The sequence below is a fragment of the Heterodontus francisci genome, chromosome 1, assembly GCF_036365525.1.
Source record: "Heterodontus francisci isolate sHetFra1 chromosome 1, sHetFra1.hap1, whole genome shotgun sequence".
Lineage (NCBI taxonomy): Eukaryota > Metazoa > Chordata > Chondrichthyes > Heterodontiformes > Heterodontidae > Heterodontus > Heterodontus francisci.
The window spans coordinates 228,564,026-228,570,064 of NC_090371.1; positions in this window are offsets into that span (position 1 = coordinate 228,564,026).

Genomic DNA, 6,039 nt, shown 5'->3' on the forward strand with positions numbered 1-6,039 from the left:
GGTCATGGTCCATGGGGGAGGTGTCAGAGAGTTGGTGTTTGGCCTCTGCTAGGTAGAAGTTGGTACGCCATACAACAATAGCACCAACCTGTCAGCAGGTTTGATGACAATGTTTGGGTTGAACCTGAGAAAACAGAGAGCTGTAAGTTCTGAGGAAGATAGGTTAAAGTGAGTGAGGAGAGCAGAGAAATTGAGACAGCCGATGTCACACCAGCAATTCTCAAAGAAAAGATCTAGAGAGAGTAATAGGCCAGAGGGAGAGGTCCAAGTGGAGGGAGAATACTGAAGATGGGTAAAAGTGTGACCCTTGTGTGGAGGGAGTAGTCCTAGCCAAGGAAATGGCTGTGGAGACGAAGGCAAAAGAAGAAGAGCTCTACGTTGTACTGAGCTCGAAATTCATTGGGGTGGAGGGGTAAGGGGATTGAAGCAATACCAAATTTGTATCACCAGCAAATTTGAATATCGCTTCCATAGTTCCTTTAAAAGGATCATCAGAGGTTCTCTATTGAGAATGGAGCAGCAAATAATGGAGGAATTAATTAAGGAGAGCCAGCATGGATTTGTAAAAGGCAGATCATGCTTGACTAATCTAACTGAATTTTTTGATGAAGTAACAGAGAAGGTTGATGAAGGGAACATGGTGGATGCAGTTTTTATGGAATTTAAATAAGTGTTTGATAAGGTACCCCATAAAAGGCTGGTTATGAAATTTAGGCTCATGGAATAAGAGGGTCAGTGCCCAATTGCATAAAAAATTGGCTGAAGGACAGAAAACAGTGAGTCGTAGTAAATAGTTGTTTTTCAGACTGGCAAATGTGTTCCCCAAGTGTTAGTGCTGGGACCACTGCTTTTTTTGCTGTGTATAAATGATTTGGATCTTGGAATACAGAGCAGAATCTCAAAATTTGCCAATGACACCAAACGTGGAGGTGTGGCAAACTGTGAGAATGATATGAACTGCCTGCAACAGGGCATAGACAGGCTAGCAGAATGGGTAGTGAGATAGATGGAATTTAACACTGACAAGTGTAAGGTGACGCATTTTGGCAAAACAAATAGGGAAAGGCAATATATACTTAATGGCACAGTTCTAAAGAGTATGCAGGAACCGGGGGACCTGGGGGTGCATGTGCATCGATCTTTAGCTGAGTGATTAGTAAAGCATATGGGATCTTGGGCTTCATAAATAGAGGCAATGAATACAAAAGCAGGGAAGTTATGCTGAACCTTTATAAAGCTCTGGTAAGGCCCCAACTGGAGTATTGCGCCATGTTCTGGTCACCAGACTTTAGGAAGGATGCGAGGGTCCTTGAAAGGGTGCAAAGGAGACTTACCAGAATGATTCCAGGGATGGGGGATTTTAGTTACAAGGTTAGGTTGGAATTATAACAAAGGAGACTGAGGGGAGATTTAATAGAAATGTACAAGATTATGACAGGCTTAGATAAGTTAGACAAGGAAAAACCATTCCCATTAACTAATGGTACAGGGAAGAATGGACAAGGATTGAAGGTTTTGGGCAAGAGATGCAGGGAGAATATGAGGAAGAATTTTTTTTATGCAGTGGGTGATAATGAACTCGCTACCCACTAGGCTGGTGGAAGTGGAGACAATCAATGAGTTCAAGGGGAAATTGGGTTGCTACTTGAAGGAAATAGACCTGAAGGGCTGTGGGGATCAAGCAGGAGTGGGACTGACTGAATATCTCCATGGATAGCCGGCATGGACTTGATGGGCCAAATAGCCTCCAACCATAAATGACTCTTAGCTCCATGACTCTAAATATTCAACTCATGGTTGCATGTTTTGCAATACAAAATTTTATGTCGTGATCTACATAGGATCTATATGTATACAAAGGATAAACAGCACAGAAACTGGCCATTCAGCCCAATCAGTCCATGACAGTGTTTATGTGCCACTCGAGCCTTCTCCTATCTTTCCTCGTCTAAGTCTATCATTGTAACCTTCTATTCTCTTCTCCCTCTTATGCTTGTCCCACTTCCCCTTAAATGCATCTATACTATTCTCTTCAACTGCTCCCTGTGGAGTTCCACATTTTCACCACGCTTTGGGTGAAGATGTTTCTTCTGAATTCCCTATTGGATTTCTTGGTAACTATCTTACCTTGATGACCTTGAGTTATGCTCTTTCCCACAAGTGGAAACATTGAGCTGGATTTTATCTGGCCTTTGGAGATTGCTAGGAGCCAGGGGCATACAAAATGGCATCAGGTAGCATTGGGCAGTGTGCCCAACATTGCCCTGCATTCCATGCCATTTTGTCTGCAGCAGACACTGTGGCAGATGGCAAGTCTACTGGGAGGCCAAGTAAGCCACATAAGTGGCTGATTAAGAACCAGTTAAAAGCCACCTCCCACCTCCTCTGGCATTTAGCCAATGTCAGAAGAGCCCGGTGCCACATGGAGACATTGCCAGGTGAGATCTGGTGGCCTCCTAGCGAGCTCGGTGGGGGGGGAGAGAGGTGCAGGGGGATCCCTCCTCTGAGGGCATTCCATGGCCCATGGAGGGCCTCCCCGATGGCAATGGCCACCACCATGACAAGACACTTCCTGCCCTCACCAAGCACCCTCCCATCCCCTTGCCAGAGCCTGACTGGCCCCCGTGAACCTGATCCCACCGACCTTGGTCTCAGGGTCTCCTACATGGCTGCTGCTCTGGGCCTCCTTCAGTACTAGTAGTGGCCACCATTCCTGATGGCACTGCTGAGCCGCTGGCCCTTCAATTGGCCGGCAGTTCCCAGCTGTGGGATTTTTTCCGTTAAAGGGACAGCCCTTAATTACCTGCCCGCCATTGAATTCAACTAGGGTCGAATGGTGAGCCAAGGTGGGGATGCCCCCCACTATTGCCTTCATGATCAGACAAAGTCAACATGGATTTACGAAAGGGAAATCATGCTTGACAAATCTACTGGAATTTTTTGAAGATGTAATTAGTAGAATAGATAAGGGAGAACCAGGGGATGTGGTGTATTTGGACTTTCAGAAGGCTTTCGATAAGGTCCCACATAAGAGATTAGCGTGCAAATTTAAAGCACATAGGATTGGGAGTAAGGTATTGACATGGATAGAGAACTGGTTGGCAGACAGGAAACAAAGAGTAGGAATAAACCGGTCTTTTTCCAAGTGGCAGGCAGTGAATAGTGGGGTACCGCAGGGATCAGTGCTAGGACCCCAGCTATTCACAATATATATTAATGATATGGTGAGGGAATTAAATGTAATATATCCAAGTTTGCAGATGATCCAAAGCTCGGTGGGAGTGTAAGATGTAAGGAGGACGCAGAGAAGCTCCAGAGTGATTTGGACAAGTTGAGTGAGTGGCAAATCCATGGCAGATGCAGTATAATGTGGATAAATGCAGTTATCCACTTTGGTGGCAAAAACAGAAAGGCAGATTCATATCTAAATAGTGATAGATTGGGAAAGAGGGAGGTGCAACAAGACCTGGGTGTCCTTGTGCACCAGTCGCTGAAAGTAAGCATGCAAGTGTAGCAGGCAGTTAAGAAGGCAAATGGTATGCTGGCCTTCATAGCGAGAGGATTCGAGTATAGGAAAAAGGATGTCTTGCTGCAATTATTCAAGGCCTTGGTGAGACCACATCTGGAGTATTGTGTGCAGTTTTGGTCTCCTTATCTGAGGAAGCATGTTCTTGCTATGGAGGGAGTGCAGCGAAGGTTTACCAGACTGATTCCTGGGATGGCAGGTCTGATGTATGAAGAGAGATTGGGTCGATTTGGCTTGTATTTGCTAGAGTTTAGAAGAATGAGAGGGGATCATAGAAACCGACAAAATTCTAACAGGACTGGACAGACTAGATGCAGGAAGGATGTTCCCGATGGCGGGGGAGTCCAGGACTAGGGGTCACAGCCTAAGGATAAGGGGTAAACCATTTAAGACTGAGATGAGAGTGGTGAACCTGTGGAATTCTCGACCACAGAAAGCATTTGAGGCCAAATCATGAAATATATTCAAGAAGGAGTTAGATATAGTTCTTAGGGCTAAAGGAATCAAGGGATACGGGGAGAAAGCGGGAACAGGGTACTGAGTTTGGACGATCAGCCGTGATCGTATTGAATGGTGGTGCAGGCTCGAAGGGCCGAATGGCCTACTCCTGCTCCTATTTTCTATGTTTCTATGTTTCAGGCTCATCGCTGGGACTCCTGTCTCCAATATAAAATTCAGCTCATTCTCTCTGTATACACTCTACCAAAGCCTTTCATAATTTTAAAGACCTCTATTAGGTCACCCCTCAGCCTTCTTTTGTTCAAGAGAAAAGAGACCGAGCCTGTTCATCCTTTCCTGATATGTATACCCACGCTTTCCTGGTCTTGTCCTTATAATCTTCTCTGCATCCTCTCCAGTGTCCCAGCACTGATCCTTATTGACACCACTTCCCACCTTCTGTCACTCTGAATGACTACCCTTTACTCTCACTTTGCTTTCTGTCTAGAAGCCAGCTAGCAATCTATTCTGCCACTTGTCCCCTGACTCTGCATTTTCTGACTTTATTCATTAGTCTATTAAGGGGATCTGCTGCACCTGAGCTATGCTGTAATTGCTCTAGATGCCATTTTGAGTTGGGCAACTTTTTATTGTCCAGGACACCCACGTTAAAGCAACATAAATATATGTAAGTTAGGATTTTGTTGATAGTTGAGGATCATTCTGGCAAATTGAACATGGTAAACTCTGTAATCATTCATTCTAACCCCACCCACAAATCCTCAGTAGCATCACTTGGGAAGGAAGCTGCACCAGTGTTATCTAGCTGTATTCAGGTAAGTCTTGGGTTAGTTGTTTTAAACTTCTTGAGGACTTTTAAACCTATTTCTGGCTGTGATGGCTGCTCTGAGTTCAATAGTTGTGGAGAATTATTTTTTGGAGTTGCAGGATAATCTCTGTTTGTGTGCTTGTGGACGTTGTCACTTTTCCAATACGGGTCTGCTGCTCAATTTGCCATTGGGACTGAAGGCAAAGGAGCAGGAAGATTAGCAAGTCAATCTTGTCAGTGAAGCAGGCTTAAGAGAAATGTCGAAATAATACTTTGAGTATGTCTGAGATACAATGGAAAATGCAAGAAATAGAGGCCCAGAAATTCTGTAGGACATTGCCTGGTCTCTCGCCATAACTTTAGTGGGAGATCAGCACAACCTGCAGAGAAGCAACATAAATGGCTGAAAACATTTACATTGTTTCTCGGGAGATTCCAGTGATCTGTAGCAAAGTTACGATGAATGATTGGGAGAATACCTACCATATCTTAGTACATCCAACACATGCATCCATTTTTCAATACAGTCAACTAATATGAAAATCCAAAGTCATATCTGGGGCTGACCAACTGAGAGATCATAGTTTTTGAGACTCGGTGAATTGTCCTTTTCCACGTCCATTTACTGCAACAACACCTCACTGCAATCATTGTACTGCATTTGAAATTATTTCAGCCAGAAAACAAAAAAGTGCTTTACAGCAAAATGCCAAACTATGCCCAGGTATGATAAAAATGAAAATGTTCAATATTTATGCCATATGAATGGGTTTCCAAACCACTAAATATGTTTTGTTTTTATTTACTCATTTCTTATTTATATCATTTATGCAGTTGCAGTGACCATCCCTGTGTTATTGCACTTATATTTCAAAAAATAGAATAAGAAGTCAATAAAGGTAGAATTTACCACATGTATTTAGGTGATCTAGATGATTTAATAAGTGTGTGAATACTCAGACCTTATCATTTGTGAGATGTATTCTGCATTCAGTGGATTACTTTTGTGAATCCTCTATATTTATGTTTGAATGCATAGTAATCAGTAATAATATATACAATTTATAGCACAAGTTAACCAGACCACATAAACCAGAAAATGCTAAATTACAAACTAGTAATGCTTTTCTGGTTCAGAACTTAAATAAAAGTTGTCATAACTGGTCTAAGTATACTGTGTACTTTAATTTCAATGCTTTGGTGCATCACAAGTCAGACCGAATCATTATATAGCCATTTCACCAGC